This window comes from Phalacrocorax aristotelis, chromosome 4 (assembly GCF_949628215.1).
Source record: "Phalacrocorax aristotelis chromosome 4, bGulAri2.1, whole genome shotgun sequence".
In the NCBI taxonomy this organism is placed as follows: domain Eukaryota; kingdom Metazoa; phylum Chordata; class Aves; order Suliformes; family Phalacrocoracidae; genus Phalacrocorax; species Phalacrocorax aristotelis.
Window position 1 is genome coordinate 71,152,598 of NC_134279.1, and position 20,942 is coordinate 71,173,539.

Sequence of the window (20,942 nt, forward strand, 5' to 3'; positions counted from 1 at the left end):
TTAAATTTTCAGCCCCAGTTTATGCAAGTTAGATGTTGCTTTGTTAACTGGGAGATTGTTATATTTTTCACCAAGTGTAAATACTTTCAGTGGCATGCAGGTCAATAATATCCTACTCCCTGCTTAGTTTATGAACATGCAACACTTATACACATGATGTATATCCAAAAATGTGCACAGTGAGTTTCTCTGCAGCCTCTCAGCTAGTGGTTCTGGTCCTGAACAGTCAGGGAAGGGAATTAATCAATCTTATTTCTTTTCCTTGGACACTTGCTCTCATTGATCTACAAAAAAAGAACACGAGTAATTTTTAGGTTCAGACCTTCAAAAAGCTAGGTAGTGTGGAAGGAACGCTTGGCTTTATTTACATGCAACACTTCTCCTAAGACATCCCCATAGGATGTTTACTTTTGTGCAGCAGTATGACATTGTCGATTCATATGTGCCTTTTTTCTTCTATAATCTTCACATTTTTTCTACTGACCTGCTGCTAGTAAGCAGTTCCAATTTTTTAATTATTAATCACAGAATCACTTATTAACATTAAATGATGTTTATCAGTACGTAAATGTACCTCAACTATGAAAATACCAATGAAGTATTATCAAAGGCTTCACTAACCTCATCATATATAGTTACAGCTTCTCTTTACACTCTTATTTACATGCATACATTACCGAAATCAATGGCAACATGTATTGATTGTACTGTGGATTACATTTTAATTATTACAGTTTGTAGAACAAAGACGTAATTAAGTTCATGCAATATACTTTAACTTCTTTGCAACATTTTCTAGGAAACCAGTTCTCTACAAAGTGACTGCGTTTTTAATCACACTACTAAAATATAAAACTGTGTTAATTATTCAGATGCTGTACCCCAAGCACATCTTCAGCATGGAAGTCTCAAGATCCTTTTGGACTGTGGGGGCATCAACCATGTTCATAAAGAGGTGGACCTCAGGTATGGGCCCAGCTACCACCTGTATCTGAATTTCTCATCTGCAGAGCCAGCTATCAGGTGCCAGACTGAATTCGCAAGTGCACAGTGACAGGCAAGCTTTGTGGACAAGGGAAGATAAGAAGTAGGTGCAAAATTTGCAGCAGATCAATGTGGACAGCACAGACATGCTATTTATCTTCCCAGAGCTCCTTGGAAAGGGCTCAAGACATCTTCAAGGGCATTTCCTATTACAAGAGAGAAAGTGAGCACCTCCATTGCTAAACTCCTTAGTCATCTATAAAGGATTAAGCATTAGGAGGAAACAAGAAGAGACAAAGTTCTGTAATTGATTTTTGGCAGAGAGGAGGACTCAGAAAGCCCCACAAATTTGGTAGTAGTAGGCAAAACTGATTTCTTGGATCTAGTGCTGCATGGAACTATGAAAAGGGTATAGACAGGAAAAGATGACAGCAAGACCACAGGGCAAAAACAGAGAGTAGGAGCTGCCTGCATGTTAAGAGACGGAGAGGGAAAGAAGGCAAAAAAGATATTAATGTCAATTTTCTTTCAATAAACCCTGCTTTCTGCTCAATTTTTATCCATTTTACCTTAGCCTTTGACATCAGTGAACAGTGACTGTTCTTTCTAGCAATAATAAATCTAATCCACAGCTTCTAGATCCCACTATTTAATGAGATTTGGAACTTTGTCGTTTGATTATTTGCACACTTCTACTGAAGTATTTGCCTGCGTGACATTCTAACCACTGCATCCATCATAAAATACACCTTAGAGTAAGTGTAACAGTGGGTTTTGCTTGCCTGAGTGTTTTTTAAATCGAAATGCAATTCCAAAAGAGGAGCTAAGCTGCATGTATAGAATTATGAGACTCCTTTAGCATCCTGCAAACATGTTTGGAGAGAGCAAAATTAAACTTTTAAGCATGCTGATTAAGGCATCAATTTGGCAAATACTTACTACCAGGCTTAACCCCTTGGAAACCAGGGGGACTATTCATGGTCAGAAAAGCTGTGCTTGTGAGTAAACATTTGCATCCCTCAGCCCTTGAAAACGATTGCAGACAATATTTTTCTTCTAGATGGACAGTGCTCACTTGTCGGCAGTCCACAACTATGAAATAACATATATTGTAATTGTAAAAATTATATAGGACTGCCCCTAATAACAGCCTGTAGTCAGTAATTGGCTCAGTGGTGAGACAAGAAGTGCTTAGTCATTTTGTGAGAGGCACGCAGGAAGTGCCGAGATGAACTGTCATAATTAGACACATATTATTGGTATTTATTAAAACACAACTAGTTACACTGGTTGTGCATATTCTGTAGGCAGACCTTTTGAAAAACTGAGTAATCTAGCCTTAGCCCCACAATATAGACCTTGTTTACAATAGAAAGCTGTGCTGACCTAACTGTATTGCTACAGTTAAAGCTGTACCTCTCCCATCTAGGGGGATTTGCATCAGAATAGCTTATTCTTCATTAGCAGATAGAAAACCAGTGGCAGTGTAAAACACCTTTGTACCAGTATAAGCGTGCATCCATTTAAATAGTACAATTAAATGGGTTGGAAAAATTCTCACAGCTCAGATAACATAGTTAAATTGGTATGTGATGTATGAAGGGACCAGACTCTCTATTATACAAAAAAATGTGAATTAGTGAATCTTACCCCATTTGCATGCGAGAAGGAGAAGAGAGAAGTGAAAACGTCCAGTGTTTAGGATAGAGCCTTTTATGCCTGAGCATCTTGTGACCTAACCAGCATCTGCAACTCAGTGAAATGCAATGTATTCATTTGGCGCCTGGCTGTAAAAGTACTTGAATCAGTCTGAACTGATTCTTTGAATAGGAACGAAGAGGGAATCACTGCAGCCGGAAGGAGAGAAGCTGCTCATTTAAGAAAACAGTAAAAGGTCACAGAGGGATAAATGTTTCTGCCAGCATTAATTTTACTATAATGCTCCGCTTCTCATCTTGAAAATTGAAGGGATTTTTTTCCCTTGCTCTTCCAGTCAGAGAAAGTAAGGCAATATGCATGTATATGAATAAGAAACCCACTGTATTATGATGGAAGCTGGTTTATACTCTTGAAATAAGGGTTTTTTTTTCCAGTGATCACTCTTAGCACCACAGCACTGGTGGACAGATGGCAGGACTAGGCAGCAGAGACTGGGCTTCTGCTTGGGACCCTGCCTCTGGCCTGCTGCAAAGCCTCTGGTATATCACCTACTCTCTCTGAGTCTCAGTTTCTTTCTTTACAAAATGGGAGAAGGTCAATTGGTAAAGCACTTTGAGAAATAACTATGACAAACAAGTGCTATACATTAGTTGGGTGGAACTGTTATGAGCTTGTATACCTTTTTCGTTTCTTGTGCAATAGCCACCGCTAAAGGCAGAAATTTCAGCTTTGATTGTTTATTGGATCATTTACTATTTTTGGATCCAAATCTGAATTCAGATTTCATGTGAAGTTCAAAACGCCAAATTCTTGAATGTGATTTTTCAGTTTGAGGTATTTTTTTAAAATCCATTCTACAGAAAATGCAAATTCTCATGCAGAATACTTCAGTAAAAAACATTTTGTTCCTATTTATTATCTCAGATATCCAAATGGAGACAATCGATCTGCTCAGCAACATTACCTCTTTTTGAAGATTCCCCTCATTATGTACTTATAGAGAAATTGCTACAAGTAATTCCACTACCAATTGCTACCAGTAATTCCATTAGGCTGAATCACTGAGTAATCTTGTTTCTGACACTATAATCAGATCTATCACATGAAGTAGTGAACTGAATGCATCATGCACTGGGTGGACGCTGAGAAGAATATATTGAAAGTTAGGTGATGAGAAAATAGTACACAGATGTGGGATCTAACAAACCGAGCCAGAAATTGGAGCCCATTATTCCTTGCTGTCCCTTACTATTAAATTTACTAAAATTAAACTGAAAAAAAACAAGAATGAAAGTTTTTATTTGCCTAACTACTTGACATGTAGCATATCTTCTATGTAAGGTCTTGAATACAGAAATAAAACTATTCACATGTGAGAAAATTTTCAGGATCGGAACCGATATTGTCAGATCCATATGTAAGTTCCAGGCAGCATGTCCTGTCACTGCAAGATGATATCTGATCTCAGTTTTACTGCTTTAGTTCTGTAAAGGATCAAATTTAAGTAGAGTTAAACTGGAGTAAAGGAAACAGAAGCTAGTCCCAGCTGTTTGTATACTAGGTGTGGGAGAATAGCTACCCTTGCTTAATTCAAATTGTCCCTATTTCTGTTTTACAGTTGTCTCTATTTTGTATATGCTAGCTAAATTTATGCAAATTAATTACACATTTTATATTTGAAATGTTTGTATTTGCTATTTTTGTTGATATAGAAAAGAAAATAATCTAAAGTTCACATTTCAATAATACTATTTGTCAAATTAGTTAATCTATTTCATAATAGATTACACCTTTATTTTTTTTATATTTCCTGTATTCTTGGCATACCCAAGAAATTCTCTTTATAAGGCACTGAATCTTTGAATTATTAATAATAACAAGTTATTTTCTGTAAGGTAGAAACTTCCTAGGTATGAAAATAATTTATCCCACAAGTCCTGGTAAATCATTCCAATATTTAAAGGTATAGCCCTGAGTGACTCAGGCCCCACTGGTTCTATCAATATCAGTTTTCCTGAGCTGTTTGCCAAGATGCATGTCATGAAATACATGAATAGCTTTTGTTTTATTAATTGTCTTTTGGATACCATCCCAGCATCTTCTGGCCATTCCAAATTATGATTGCTGTAGAGATGGGTTTGAGTTAATTCTCCAAATTCAATGACTTCTCAGTTCAAGGAAGGTCAGAGGCAGGCTCTTATGTACTCCCTTCTCTTACAAACTTCCTACCTGTGTCCCTTAGTCTTGTCTCATGCTGCTATCTGAAAATTCCATGCAAATTATGAATGCTTTTTTTAAAAGCTCTAATTTTGCCCAAACTTACATGAAAATTATATTGTGAACGTGTATATATGCATGATGAGAGCAGACTAGGATCTTAACAGCCTGGGTTGCTCCTGTTCAATTAGTTGTATATTGTCTATCTTTCTGGCCCTAACTCAGGAAACCACTTTAACCTGTGATTAAATCCTAGTGAAATCAAGGAGATATCAGCACACATTTAAGGCTTAGCCTATACTTCACTGTTTAAAAAAGCAGCTTAACAACATGCATTCCTGAAGGAATATTTACCATGGTAAATCAGTATTTCCCTGTGACTGGGACATAGTCCCCAGGCAATCCACCGAAAGAGATCTAAGTGATCATGAGATGCTGAAAAATTTATTAAACAACACTAAGGCACTTAAATATGCAAATTCTGTGAGGTCTGACATAAGAAGTTTGGTAGCTCCACCCTTTCCATACTCTGCAGGTGACTCGTGGCATTATCTCAGTGCTCCACAACCCACACTGCCTTATCATTCAGCCTCAAGAATTCAGTCAATCTCTTGAAACACACATGGAAATGATGTACGCTTATGCTGAGAAATGCAGAGACATACCATTCAGCACTCCTATCTGAAAAAACAGCATAATTTATAGACATGAACACATATTAGCATATATACGTACATTTGTGCCTTGCTGCTTTTGCTTTTATGGACCCGCGCAACAAACTTAGCAACACCAGTACTTTCTTTTTCCCAGGGGAGTAAGGGATTTATGTGCATAACCAGGTAAACATAGATTCATCCCTGTATAGTGTCTTCTTTGATATTTTGCTAAACTGTGCTTTCTAGAATTCCACAGCCGAAATGTCGGCATGCTAAAGGTGGGAAACTATTATTTATAATAATTATGTATATATGCTAGACCCTGTCCAAGTGTAGCAGAGCTCGTACGGTCCTTCCCCGGAGCCCCTCCAGGCATTGGGGTTTACAGGGTGTATTCCCTTCTGGAAAACTAAATGTACCCCGTATTTTTTACCTAATGCTTTATCTTCAGAGGTAGGTTTTCCAATACAATATAAATATAAATATAAATTATAAATATAAATATAAATATAAATAATATAAATATAAATATTCTGCTGTGACTTCTTGTGGGCTACCTTATATTGTAGTATACAAATGGCTTTTTCGATTACACAATGTTAAATGGAAAAGGGACCAAAAGTGAAAGAAGCAACCTTTATTCAACACGAAAGGAGTATTCATAGTTGTATGTGTTAAAACTTTCCCAAAGAGATAAATTATGCAGTTTATTTCTTTCATTGTCATTGCATTAATCTCTTACTGAGACATTTAGCCACTGCAAACTGATATTGTCTGCAAATATGATACATTACCGTGGGTGTTGTACAAGCCAAATACAGCCCACAGGACAATTCTTCTCCTACCATCATTGGCATCTTGTACAATCTTGGAGCAGAGATGAAAGGAAATGACTAATTCAGGAGGTGCATGAATCTCAGCAGAAGTTGCGCTTCCACATGAAGGAGTGGTTTGCCATCACTTGGCAAGCAAAGACTGTCCAGCAGCCGCTCCAGGGTTAAAAACTGGAGAATGCAGGTGTGTGAACCTCTGACAGACCTCCTCAGCTCCTTCTGAGAAGGGGTTGCTGCTGCAATAATATTGTCACAAAAGCCTGTCTGTAGAGAGTTCTGCCACTGTTGTGAGTGCAGAAACATGTTGGTACAACCTCTCTACTCAGCCCCAGGAAGGCTGAGAGCCTGGGGAGACCAGTGGGAAGACTGAGCTTCTACTCGACAGAGCAGCTCCATAGTGTCCACTCTGCCTATGACGATGTACTCCTGACGTGATAAATCACGTCAGCCTCCCTAGCTGCCATGTTTCCATTGCAATTATATCTATGTATCTATTTATTGTGATGTTTTGTCTTGTGGGTTTTAAATACGATGTATTAAAACACAGTGCAGTGTAATCCAAATGCAATGAGGCAAGTAACTGTAAAAGCCAAAATTAGGATACAGAGAACAATGTGTTTCAAATTAAGTGGGAACAAGATTACTTGTTAGCAGAAAATAATGAGTACCTTCAATGCCTTATGTGCACGCAAATGATAGGTGTGCCAAAGGAATATAATATCAGCTGACATTACAAAACTTACCACCATGGAAAATAAGAGAAGTGCTCTGGAGAACCTAATCATTACAGGATTAAAAGAAAATCCCCCCAAAATCAACATCACAAGTGAAGAAGTATGCTGACTGAACCCGCCACTGCATAAACTGAAAACCTGGCTGCCTCCACTGAGACATGCCTCAGGTGACCCCTGAAATGGGATGGTGAGCCAGAAAAAGGTGTGCATTGAAAATGTTCTCTGCATCTATAGGCAATAAAAATTTAACAAATCATGGAAATTTGGTATCATCTCATATAACTATAGTAAGCAGAATAGTTGTAGCAAACAATCACACGTTTAAATTTGAGACCAATCACAAAAAAATGTAAGCGCTTGTCACTGACTTGGGATGAGACTACTAACAGCGGTGAAATCAGGCAGTTATTAAATTTCAGCTGAGTTATTGCTAAAGTTTTCTTTGTAAAATAAACGGGGCAGTACTTTTAACATACATTGGAAGTACTTATTTCTACCACTAGCTTGTGTAACAGTTTTCAAAACTCCCTTATCACAAATAATGACAAGTAGTGACTGTCAAGAAAAGTCAGTTAATGAGTTTGCTGGAAAGAAACTGCAGCTGAATGCCTCACTTTCACTGCATGATACATTACCAGACAGTTGGTGGTAAATCTCTGAATAAAGGAACACGAAGACTAGTATCATATATATGGTTAACCTCATTCACAGAAGAAATACTGCACAGAAGCACAGAAAAAGTATCAAGTATCTTAAGGAGCTGAATCCAAACTATGGGAATTTACCCCCTCATTCAAAAGTTGGGTGACTGTAAGCAGGGAAGCTGCCTTCTTTACTTTTCCAAATATGTATGCCTTGAATATGAGAGAGCAAATAACACATTTCCATTATAAAAGCCTATCTCTGCTCATTGGTCTTCCTACCAGCTTTGTAATAGCTCCAGTCTGCATGGTGCCTAAAATCTGAGAGAGCTATTCAGGTCACCTATTATCCATGGAAGAGCTTAAAATTTACTGAAGTTTCCACGTCGGACTGCAAAATTTTCTACAAAGACCCCCACACATACTTAAAAGTATCCCAAACTGAACTCTTAAAGCTGTAATTGAGAAAGAAGTGCCTAAACTCATCCCCAAAGAGCCCATTCCCACACCTAGCATCCACAAATAGCACTGAGTTTAGCTCAAAATCCATTTAGTACTCCCAGCTGACATTAGCACTTTTATCCCGCCTGTGGAGAGAGCTCTTCCAGAAGACTCCTCTAACCAGCAGTCGAGAGAATAGTTTAGGATGAGGTCCACATATTTCCTCCTCTTAACTCTCAGTAACTCACTCATGAGATAGTATTTACATTTTGCATTACAGAGCAGGATAAACTGCATACCTATAAATGGAAATAGAGTTTGAATTCCAGGACTTTTAGACTTTTCATTTCAAAGCAGTATCTTCAGCAACAAGATATAGGGAGTTTGGGTCGGGTTTTATGTTCTTGGTTCTGCCTTTCCTTTCTGAACAACAGCCTAGTTGCAACAAGAGGGATGGAAAGTGGCCTGTATCCTAGGGCATTCTTCCATTTGCTCATTTCTTTAGAAAATCAGAATCAGTGGGTTCAGCTTACTCAAGACTGAAAAGGTCCTAGAGGTATAATTTCTGTCTTCTAGGACAGAGGCACAAATCAACAGATTACTGCACACAAGGCTGCCACAGCTACGTCCTCCACTGGTACCCGCCTGCTCTGAAGACACAAAACAGTGTTTTGAACTCTGAAGTTATGTTTACAGTGGCATAAAAACCAAGACCAGGCTGCGGACTTGAAGAGAGGACCACAAAGTACTTAACCATTAGCACAGCTGGCCAATAGCACCAGCCTAGCATCATTCGGAGATAGGACATGCCAAGAACCATCCCTGATAGGAAGCCTGGATGCAGCCACACCGGTTTCAGGGAGTGAGAGAAGAAAGTGCAGTCATGCAGATGTGAAGCGGGGGCCCTTCACGGTCCCTACTTACTTGTAAAAATGTCTTGGTGTCCAGAGTTATTTCTGACAAAGCCAAACCTACTGACTCTTCAGATGGTTTTCAATAGTGATTTCCACTGATGAGCTCCATGCACTTCTCCATTGCAGCGTACGGGAGCCCTGGATCAGCCAGCAGACCTATGCAGTCAGCACAGAGAAGCCCGTGCCTCATACAGGTGCCTTGAATCCCTTTTTACAGGGGCTTATAGTTTTTCATTGACTGCGGAGGAAATAGTACCTTAATATTTTTTGGCACAGCAATGCTTCAATTCCAGGTATGGAAATCAATTTTATGCACAATAGTGAAGCACAAAGTTTTCAGCTTCTTTCTTAAGGATTTCATTTCCTACCTGAAAAACTTTGCAGTGAAGTCCTGTTCAAAGTCCAGAAGCACATGCATCTGTGAAAGTATGCTCCGAGGAATAAAAATCAGTAAAATCACAATATTGCAACAACCCAGAAAGCAGTGCCCTTGGCCGCCAATTCTTATTCACCACTGTGAATATTGACATTGACATTTAGGAAGAAAATATTTGTTATGGGAAATAAACTATTCTTTTATTTAATGATACTGCATTACCCCTTTAACAAATAAAGCCAAGCGATCCATCTCGCAGGATTATACTCCCATCTGTGATCGGTAGTTGTGGTCCAAACCTGGCATTCAATATTCTCCTCTGATACACCACAACTGCATTAGTTGGGTCTTCGGTGCCTCCTCCTTGAGTTACCTGATCACAGTAGGTTTGTGATTTTGCTCTATCTGAGCCAACAATCAGCCTCAGAGAAAAAAAGTTGTTGCTTTCTTAGGGGAAATGACCTCTGCCTTCCCTACACGTGGAAAAGCTGGCTGGGTCTAGACATTTAACTATTCCTTTATTTTGTGACCTCTTCAGCTGCTGAAATATATGGGGTTTTTTTTCCCATGAAGACAGCAGCTTTCATCCAGCCAGTTAAAGCTATGCCTGCTTTTTTTCTCTTGGGAATTGATATTGAAATAGTGTCAAACTCAAAAGACACACCAATTTCAACATGAAATCCTGATGAAACTAGAAAACAAGTAGTTTTCCTCTCGACAGAGATAGCTTTCTTGATAGAAAACACCTTTATAATACATATACATAAATTGGCCTTGGAAAGTCTGATACTTTTGTCCCCATTAACAAGTCCCAATGAGTAACTCTTCAAATAAGCATCTAAATATCAGGTAGAATTATATGCCAAAATATCATGAAAGACACTTCAGAGAGCGTATCAGTGTAGCTGTAAAGTATTGCTGTAAAGTATTGAAATATTAGCTATTTCTTGACAGAAAAATATCCTTTCCTTCTCTCACGCTGCTCAATTTTTCCTATTTCAGGCCAACAGCCCTGTAGTCAATCACACAAGCTAGAAATCACTCTTCAGTGTAGTTAAAGGTTGGGAAATGCAGGGACTAGATGTCAGCACGTATTTCAAAACAAATTTTTTTGTAAGATGAAAATGGTAATATTTTTTGCTGTGGTTCAACCTTTTTCAAATGCTGTTTTTGTCAAACCTGACTTTTTTTTCTATCCTATATGAACTCTTTGTAATGGCTGCTGGTATTAATTGGCCACTCTTAATGGTTCTTTGTTATCTGTGGAATTACTCATTTTTAGTACCAGCACTTCCCAGGTTATCAGTTCTATCAGAAAGCAGCAATGGCCATTCTCCCTTCCGCTCCCACACAGATAAAATGGTTAGTTCACACACTAAAAAATATACAGAATAAACATAAGTTTATTACAGCCTATAAGTCTTACATACATGATTCACTTACATGCTAAGGTTTCCAAAACATGTTGGGTTTTTTTTTAAGCATCTGAAAACATGCACTCAGATCTTATCTGAGAAAGAAAGCAAGCTTTTTTGATCAGGCAAAACATAACATCAAAGTGCCAGACAATAAGCCATTAATACACAAAGGATCTTTTCTTTTACTAGGGTCTGCAACAGAATATGATGTTAAGAAAATGCTGATGCATTGGATGAAAAGAATAATACCTCCAATGCAATTACTTTAAGAACTCAATACATTTTCATGTGTTTCTTTCACTTTTCACTTCATATAGAACATTAATAAAGATGGAATGACTCTATTGGTATATATTCATTCCAAAATCTGCGGCCAGATCATCAGCGAGTATAATGTGATCCACTGTTTTCAGCATTTTCACTGACTGAGAATATGGCCAATGTCTGAAAAAAAATGTTTGGTGGAATTAGTGTGGAACAATAACTATATTTCTGACGAGTAAGACAAGGATTGGTTGCCGATGCTGCAGGCTACTCAAGGATGGTTAATTGTATTCATGAACTATTTGTAAGACAGCAAGCTGCCAAAACCTCAGACATTTCCAACATGGTAATTCTGGAATGCTGTAGTAAATAGGAAAAAACAGATGCCGTGATGTGTTTCATCTAGTTTAAAACTTAACATGTAATTAACTTAATGGCTCGACAATAGCTGATGTAGCAACAAATATAATGCAATTAAATTAGTTCCTCATTATGACATCAAATTCTTCTACATAGGCATTACCCAAAAAAGAAGATCAGATTTTGAGACATTGGTGTATTTTATGGTGACTGACTGTCCTTAAAATGCAATTGCATGTAATGCTTGCTTTGTATTTCATCACTTGTGGAAATTATTTCATTTTTGTAACACTGTACTTTCATCAGTCTTTTCATTGCGCCACTAGCGAAAAGCTGTTCCTTGGTTTATTGTTTCAAACACTATATGTAGGTACTTGGACTTTTGCATTCGTTATGTAGTATAAAGCTTTTATTTTCTTTATCTTTTGTACTGCTCGGCTGTTTGTCCTAAGTAGTGTAGGCAATTATCGTGGTTCTTTCACATCTCCTCTGAATATTTCTTACAGTAGACTTCAGGTGGTCTGTTTTATGCACACAGCAGCATGTTGAGGCAGAGTCCTCTTCATTTATTATTTTGGACTGCCCAAAGGTTTCTCAAGGCTTCCCAATTGTTAATGCTGCAGGATGAAAAAGGGCAAGAATATACTGAAGCAGAATAACTTTTAAAAAAAGATGTAGAGCCCAAAGATATACCAACACCATGCCCAGTCATTCTTATTACAGAATAGCACTGCCTGACCTGCAATTTCCATGAGTTTCCTATGTGCAGTCTGTGTTCAAAGAAAGCAAAAACACATTCAGAGGTTATAGAGATGCAGTTGTGTTAAACAGACAGTAATTTTACTTTAATTATGTAATTGATTTTTCAAGAGACTCAGATCTTCCAAACTCACCATGCTAGCACACTCCTACTAAAGGTATTGAAACTTGTTAGAGAGAAGTCTACAAGGGGAAAGGTCGAACCGTGGCCTAATGCAGATCTGACCAAAATTTAATGTTACTATCCATTCACTGCGATGGATGAGGTCCTTGATGCTGACAGCATTTTCACTCTGCAGGGATATTATTAGGCAAGAGGGATCAGTAAAAAGGAATCCGAAACCTGATCTAGTGCTGAGGAATGCCTTTTGGATGTGTCATTTGAACCTAGCTATTACTTCTGGGAGGTGTGAACGTTTTGCATGAGTCTTTGCACAAAACCTGAAATGGACCGTGAAAAGTAGTAAAAAAGTTATGCAAGCCCTCATGCAATTAGGCAAAGTAGTTTCAAAGAGATAATTATATACTTCTGAAGCTGTACATCAAGATAACCCAATAAAACTCATCATGTACCTATTGGATGTTCCTTGTCTCACTTTACATTAAGGTCCATACATTTCCTGGATTTTAAAAACGTCTATGAATTTATGTATGTATTTATATTCTGCACGCTTAGGTGATCTCTTTTGTTCTTAAACTACATTTGTTCCCTAATTAATGTTGCTCTATCTCCATTTCTAAAAAGCCAAATGGGCAGATTGCTTCTATCAAGCATTTCATAAGAACAGTTTATGAAGTGTGAACAATAGAGGACTGTCTAATGATTGGTTATCATCACTTTCAAAGTTTACTGATACAGAACCCCTGCTCAGGGAAAACCAGGGTTTTTTTATTGCACCTAGCAGGAAATTTTAGGGAATATTATAAACTGACCAGTTTTAAGGACGTAAGATGGATGGCTAGCAGTAAAATGCTTACAAGCCATGGCTATGTAATACTGAACTCCTGTGCAATTCCATCTTCAGTATGTTCCTTAACAGGAAAAAATATTATATGGTGAAATGGATACATTTTTTTAAGAACTTGATTGGAGACCCTTTCCAGCAGGGGTCAGAATGTAAAAGGGAAATAGTGGTACTTGCTGAGGCTGACAGCTAAAAGCCAGAATCCATCAGTCACTCAGATGTGGTTTAGCATTCTTTTCAACACAGATCATTCAGCCTTGATTTTCCAAACAAGTGCTGTCACCTGCAACACACACCCACCTAGTTGTTCTGGCTGTGTGCAGGTTGTCACACTGGGGCAACAAAACAGAGGTCCCACAGAGACTATCTTTGATAGCAGTTCAGAAAGGAACAGCCTCTGATCAGCGTTAGCATGTTCTGTCCCTACGGCTTTTTGGAGGAAAAGTTCATTAGCTGCTTTGCATGCCAAGGGACCAGCTGTCCTTCAGCACATGGAGCGGCTCTGATTGACCAGGAGGACAAGTGGGAAATAAGCTCACAGCAGTGCCAGCACGGCATATGGTCATGCACCAGCTGTTTCTGAAATGCTTGCCAAACGGAGACCAGAATCTAGTTGGCTGCTAGGAAAATAAAACCCAACAAAAACCAACAAGCAAACAGAAAATTCCAGTATTAGCATTCCTGAGATCTGACCACAAAACCAGAACTGTCAATTTGAAATGTCACACAGCAACTATGTGAATATTCAGAATAATCTGTCATTGGCTTGCATGCTCTGACTTGCTTCATTAGGAGAACATGGATGTTTTGAGCATCTGTCCCTTCTATAGAGCTTTCTGAGAAAAAAAAAATTACAGAAAGGGTGAAGTAAGGTAAGCGGATCCATATTAGTGATATACATTACTAATACATTGAGAATATGTTCAGAAGACTGAATGGAGATTGATTTAAATCGGTACCAATTGTTATTACAGACAAATCCCAGGTGTCTCGCATTTTACTGTATTTTATTTCTACTTTGAAAAGGGGAATTCAGATTCTGAGCTCATGAACAAAAGGAGATTTGATTGCGACTGGCATGAGTCGTGTTACACTGTTGGCGAAATGCTTCTGATAAACCAGTGGAATGACTCAGCAGAAAACAGTCAGCAGGATTTTTTCCCCCAAAGCTTTTCAGTTTCAGCTTTTCCTTAGAAGAAAATAACTTAAACAGTAATTAAATAGTTCAGAGAATGACGCTGTCCTTCTGTCACGGGGTTGAAAGTGCTACTTTCTCTTTAGAGCTTTCCCATAATACTCCTTCAAGGTTTGGAGAAAGCCGAACTGATTAACTCCACGTTCATATGACATCAATTACTGCCTCGGCAGCGTTTAACAGAACGTCGGTAGCTCATGCAGCTATGCAACCCTGCATATTTAACTTTAAAAACTTAGGCTTTTTGGCCAGTCTAATTCAAATTCATGACTAAATAAGGTGCTAAGGATGTTCAGAAAAGGCAAAGCCTAGCTAAAATAAAAATAAACGTAATGCTGCTCCTGCACCAGGAAATAAATACAAAGGCTGTGAGGCAGCGGTTACTCTCTTGGCTTATGTTCATGTTTCTTATGAGACGTATTTTTATATACAGGTTTAACTTGTCAAAAGGCCTATATGGGACTACATTGGGGTGGGGGAATCATCTTTTCAAAGATGACCTCAGTTCTAGTGACTGAAGGTGTTGTTTGCACAAAAGAAACAGTCTTAGCCAACGTAGATGACGTACCACATTTTGGAACTCTAGGAGCCATACATTTAGCAGTGAATAAAAGGAAGAAAACCCTTCGGATTATGCACAGATAGAAGAGTTTGACATCTTACATATTGACTTTCCTTAGACCTGTATATGTTCATGTATTTGAGAAATGTGAGGTGCTAGTGTACACCTGAAAAGGGCATTATTATTTTCCCCATTAAGAAGCTTAATTAGTACTTTGGTGTGTCTTGCATGTCATATTTTCAGTCTTACAGTGGCCCATTTTCACCCATCTACTATGCTAAAAATGTTGCTCTTTCATTAGGCTGGGGTTGTGTAAACAGTTGTGATTAAGCAGGTGTTTAATCAAGTGGAATAAAATTTACCCCGACTCCTGAGCAGCTCACCTACTAAAGCCGACTTTCAACAGCATCAATCTTCTAAAAGACGACTTTCCTCCCAGACGGGCTTTCATTTAGCAGGAAAATAAACTTTACTTTCTAACCTTGCCCTCAGAGTCGTTAAGGGTTTCAAAAGGACCTCACATCACAAACACCGCCACACTCCATCATTATCCCCGATTTCCTCCTTCGCATTCCTGCCCCGGCCCTGGGTGTTGCCCCCTCCGTCGTTACCAGCCAGCCAGCCCTTCCGAGGGGGCGAGCCCGGCTCCGCCGGCGGCGCGCTCAGGCAGGGAGGGAGGGAGGCCAGGCCAGCCCAGGGGCAGCCTCGCCCGGGGCAGGAGGCAGGGCGCTGCTCCCCCGGCCCGCCGCGCCGATCTCTCTCCCCGCCGAGCCGCCCAGTGACTTTCAAACGCCTCGCCCGCCCCTTTTCTCCTCAGGAGCCCGGCGAACGACGCGGCGCTCTCCCGGCAGGCGGGGCCGGGGCTGGGCCGTACAACCAGGGCAAAGGACGCTTCCCCTCCTCCTCCTCCTCCTCCTCCTCCCCCCCCCTCCCCGCGCGGCAGCCATGCGGCCCGCCGGCCGACCCCGAGAGCTGCTGGACGGGAACGGCGGGGCCCAGCCCCACCCCCCCGCCGCCGCAGCCCGACCGCCACCGCGGCAGAGCTCCGGGAGCGCTCCCCACGACCCGGACCGGGCGGCGGCATCAGGGCCGCCCTCTGGGCGGAAGGATACGGGGAGGAGCCTGCGGCACGGTCCGCCGGGGAGCTGAGTCCTGTTGCCTGGTGACGGAGCGGCCGCCCCCCCTCCCCCCCCCCCCCCCCCCGGCGTTGGGAGCCGCCGCCGCCGCCGGTTTACGTAACGCCTCCCAGGGCAGGTCCCGGCTCCGTCCCGCCCGCCTCACTCGGGGACGGCAGCAGCGGGACGGAGTCCGCCGCCTCCTCCGGCTGCCAGAGGCCCCGGGGCCCCGCTCTGCGCCGCCACGGCAGGTAAATACCCGCCGCGGGCCCGGGGAGCGGAGGGAGAGGCAGGGCTGGCGGGAGGGCGGCAGCCGCCCTCCCCGTGGCAACGGGAGGACGGAGCCGGGAGGCTGCGGCGGGTCGTCCCCCCCTCCCCCCTTCCCGCCGCCGCGCTGAGGGACGGGCAGGCTCGGCCCCTGGCTGGGGGGCGCCGGGCCGGCGGCTTGAGGCCCGGCCGAGGAGGCCCGCGCCGGTCCGCTCTCCCCTCCCCTCTCCGCTAAGAGCCCGGGAAGAGGAGGAGTTGCGGGGCCGGGCCGGGCCTGGCCGGCGCCGGGAGGACGGTTTCCCGGGACGGCGCGTCCCGCTTCTCGCCTGCGACTGCCGCAGCGCGGCGAGAGCGTGCCGGGGAGGCTGGGGGGAGAGGGAAGGAAGCGCGCGTACAGGAGGAGAGGGGCCGGGGAGAGGGTGACAGGCAACGCGAGGGGCCGGGCGGGGGGGCTGGCTGCGGGCCGGCGGCGAGGCAGGGCTCGGGGGCGGGGCCGGGGGCCCGACCGGGGGGTGCCCCGGTCCGAGCGCTGCCGGGGAGCCGAGCCTTCCCTGGGCCCCCCTTGGCCCGGCCTGGCCCTTGGGGACCCGGCGTCAGGTCTGCTGCTTGCGCCGGGGGCTGGGAGGGAGCCACTGGCCCGGAGCGGGAGTCGGGGCTCCCGTGCCTTCGGGCCAGGTCACGCCCGGGAGGAGAGGAGAAGGAAGGCGGCACCCAGCACCCACCCGTCACGGGTGCCGGCTTGCGCCGGTGTCACCGGGCGTAGGGGACGGGGAGACAGGAGGGTGCGGAGCTTGGGGTCAGGGTCGGCAGCCCCGTCCCCGGGAGCCCCTTCGCTCCCCGTCGCCGGCAGCCCGCCCGGCGGGGAGGCTGAGGTGGCCGGGCCGGGGCGCGGGCAGGGCTCACGCCGTGACCTTTCATCCTGCGCGCAGTGGTACAAAGCGCGGCGATCGGCCGGCCGGGGTGAGCCGGGAGCGGGTCCGAACGCCCCGGGCCGGGGTGGGTGGAAGCCCCCGCCGGCCCGGCTGCGGGGTCACCCGGGGGCCGATTGGTGGGACTCGCTCCCCGCCTCTCATTTTCCCCTGTCCGACAGCATTGTCCTTTCGGGCCTATGGAAGGCGAGCGGCGGATAGAAAGGCGAGGGCTGCTGCCGTTTCGGGGGGAGGAGCTGGGCTGACGGGAGACTGACGGGGGCCGCATCCTATGGCCGCCCGCAACTGCGCCGCCGGGGCGGGCCCGCCGGGGCCGCAGCCGCTCGTAGGCAGCGGGCGGGGGACGGACACACGGCAAGGTTTGGCGAAGGTTACAGCTGAATGCAGAAGTGACACAAACTGACACTTCATTCCAGCAGGCTCATTTCCATCTTCTCCTCATGTCCTCTCGACTCAAAGTGTACATTTATTAAGTCGTGGTATGGAACTTTGAGAAAAGCAAAAGTGCGGCGCTTTTCTCTGGTTTGTCTTTGTTTTAATTACTCATTGCAGTACCTGATACTGATCTGAAGGGTGCAAATAGTAAGATTTGCTTGTCCTTTCAAAGAGAAGACATTCCTATATTCCAGTGTTTTCCGTATATAAGTAATTTGGGTTGTAGTTTATAGGCCTGGGACCAGAGGACACTGTGGTATGGGCAGTTGATTTTCCTCATGCAAACCCTTTGAATTGCTTAGGTTTCTACTCTTCTGTTACACACTGTGTATGACTTCTGCATTCCTGGGATGAGGTGGGAATTACAGATCGAATTTGGCTTCTTAGTTGTCAAAAGTGAGCTCGTGATGATTCAGTAGATAATTGTGTAAACGAAACTACTTCACTGCAGCGCTTAACCCAAGTATTGCAGGCTTCTAACAATCCATGGGAGTCTGAAATCGACATTTTTCTTCATTGTTTAAATAAAAAATATGCCTTATAAAAGTAAATAACATGGAACTTGATTGTTACTTGACATGTAACTGTACAGATTTTCTTTTGTACTAATTCTCCATCTGCTGTTTCTTGTCAGTAGGGGTATGCTGAAATGGTAGTTTACAACCCCTCCCAATCAATAAAGCTTATATTGGTATCAAAACCTTCTATTTGATCATTGAGATATAAGAGGGGATGTAGGTAACTTGAATGAGTAGTACACTAGACATTGTTCTTCCTTTTCAAAGACTTAGAGTTATAAGGGAAATCCTGATTTGTACACTCCATTGAAAGCATCAGCAGTTTATATCCCCACCATATTCTGCTCAGCAGGTATTCCCACACCTACAGTCCCAGAACCTTATCAATTCATTTGTTTTGTGCACTGTGGGGGTAATGATTGAGACTGCAAATTTTGCAAATTTGTATTGCACATATGACCCTCTAGCTTTTTTCCTCATCAGCAGGGGAATTGGAAGGAAAGGAAGGGGCAGAGAGATTTATATGTGACCCAAGAGGAAAAATTGGAGGCCTCGAACTTCTCTTGTTTTCTTAATACGCTGATTTCATAGCCTGCATTCCCCACTGCTTTTCTTGTTGTTGCTATTCGTTATTCTTCCAAGTAAGAGAAATTCCATAGGGGTAAAATGATGTCAGCATTTTCCTTTGCTCATTTGCTGTGCATTCTAGCAGGAAAAGGGACAGTGGAAGATCTAGATACTGCTCATAACTTCACTATTTGTCCTTCTTGAGAAACTTGTTTCTGGGTGAATAGGAGGAATGAAGGAAGCCAAAAGGTTGGTTTTATACTTAGCATGGGTGAATTTTCTGTGGAATTTTACTGGTTTTTACGGATGGTGCTGTAGAGTCAGAATAGACTTTCTGTCTACTTAGCTAGAATCCTAGCAAAATTATCTATTGGTTTGCTTCTCTGAGATTTGCATAAAGAAGCATACAAAATTTGTAATGGTGGATGTTGAAAGTAGTATGCGTTAAATATTTCCTTTAAAGCCACCTAAATGTTAGTGTGTCCAACATAAGAAATTTGAGCGCTTTTTTTTTTATCTGGGGTTTTCTGTAGTTTATGAGAGTAAAAGACCCTTATTTCTTGTTATCCCATTGCAGCTTGTTTTTCTTCATTCTCTTCTTAAGATATGCATATATAAATGCATATAAAAGCATAGGTTTCATACCTGATGGACTGGTAATATGAAGCCCCTAAAAATATATAATGGTAATAACAACCAATAGCTAATGACTAAAAGTAACAAGTTATTACTGTCATAAGATGAGTGACAATGTCTGGTAAAGTAGAATGTGATGAAGACTTAGAATTCCCACAGGTTAAGAGAGGTAGCAGGAGCTGTTCTAGTTATCTGCACTGCTAGTGGAGCTTGGAATACAAATGATCTTCTAGAAGCTATTTAATATGCTCTGTTTATTAGGATAGTTTCTTCTGTTGTGTGGAACAGAGATTGGAATCCTTCATTTTAGTCCAAGAACAGTGACAGCCTGGTTAGGTAATTTGTAAATGTAATTATAGAAACGAGTTGTTGTGTTGTGTCCATCCCCCAACCCCACCCAAGAATTTTTTCCGAGTAAAGTCAATTTCATCATACAAAATAAAAATCTTCAAATGAATATTTGAATGCTCAGTTGCATTTCAATTTACAGACAAAAAGGAATTTGGGTGATAGGAGGGAAAAGTAAGGTTTCTCGTAATTTGGAAATAGTTTACCAGATTTTTCTAGGCAGAAATACCAGGGAACTGCAGGACTCTCAGCGTTTTTTAGTAGAAAAAAGATCTAGATGAGCTAGTTGCAATATTTTTACTAAAGAGCATATACTTTTCCCAAAAGTTCGTTGGGTACATTTATAATGGGTGCTGAGGGATTTAATGTGTCTTTTATTGGGCCACGGTGGTGGTTGGAGGGGTGGGGGGAAGTGTTGACTGGTTTGAATGTTCACTAGAAAGATTATTCTTTCACAGACTTCTTACTAGGAGTTGTTCCTCTAGCTTTATTGGAAGCTACTGAATACTTTTAATTTTTAATCTGCTATTTCCTTTATAATGTCACATGCAAGTGATTGGATTTACCTGCATAAAACTGTTCACTGAGTATTCCTGCATCGTCTAGATTCTGTTTATTACTTAGCTTCTGTACATCCATATTAGTATCTGTCTTTCCAAGAGTTTTACTTCTAAGGCAATAGTGTGGAAACTTCCATTATAAAGGAATTAAATTAAATGTGCTCTGTTGTGATATTATATATAATAAGTGAATTATATCCTGTTAAGTTTGTGCATAGTCTGTCCTCAGGGTCGCTATGTTTAAATTTCTCTCTCTTACTGTATTGAGGAGGAAATGTCAAATATGCACTCCATGCTAATTTTACCTTTGTCTAACTTTGTAGGCCTTATTCTAGAAAGGATTACATGTGAAAATTTACATTCTGTGCAAAAAACTTGTTAATGAATAAAAATAAATTGTAATTGACTTGGGTTTGTTCAGCCTGGAGAAGAGAAGACTGAGGGGGGATCTCGTCAATGCTTATAAATATCTAAAGGGTGGGTGTCAGGGCAGTGGGGCCAGACTCTTCTTAGTGGTGCCCAACGAGAGGACAAGGGGCAATGGGCACAAGGTGGAGCACAGGAAGTTCCACCTAAACATGAGAAAAAA

General features: G+C 42.2%; 1 protein-coding gene and 1 long non-coding RNA gene across 4 annotated transcripts in view; one reads left to right on the forward strand and one right to left on the reverse strand.

The window, feature by feature from the left end:
* Positions 1–10,840: 10,840 nt before the first annotated feature.
* On the reverse strand, positions 10,841–15,801 carry LOC142056682 (uncharacterized). Its single transcript, XR_012660408.1, has 2 exons — positions 15,362–15,801; positions 10,841–12,114 (listed from the first exon to the last, which is right to left on the reverse strand). It is a non-coding gene; the product is annotated as an uncharacterized LOC142056682 (long non-coding RNA).
* Positions 15,802–16,083: 282 nt separating this feature from the next.
* The window catches only part of KIAA0232 (KIAA0232 ortholog), a 72,413-nt gene continuing 67,554 nt past the window's right edge, over positions 16,084–20,942 (forward strand). For 2 of the 3 annotated variants that reach the window (XM_075091922.1, XM_075091924.1), the window contains exon 1: positions 16,084–16,344. The gene's annotated coding sequence lies outside the window, so the exon portion shown is untranslated. Of the gene's footprint in view, positions 16,345–16,843; positions 16,958–20,942 lie in introns of those variants that run through there. The other variant, XM_075091923.1, reaches the window with a different exon arrangement.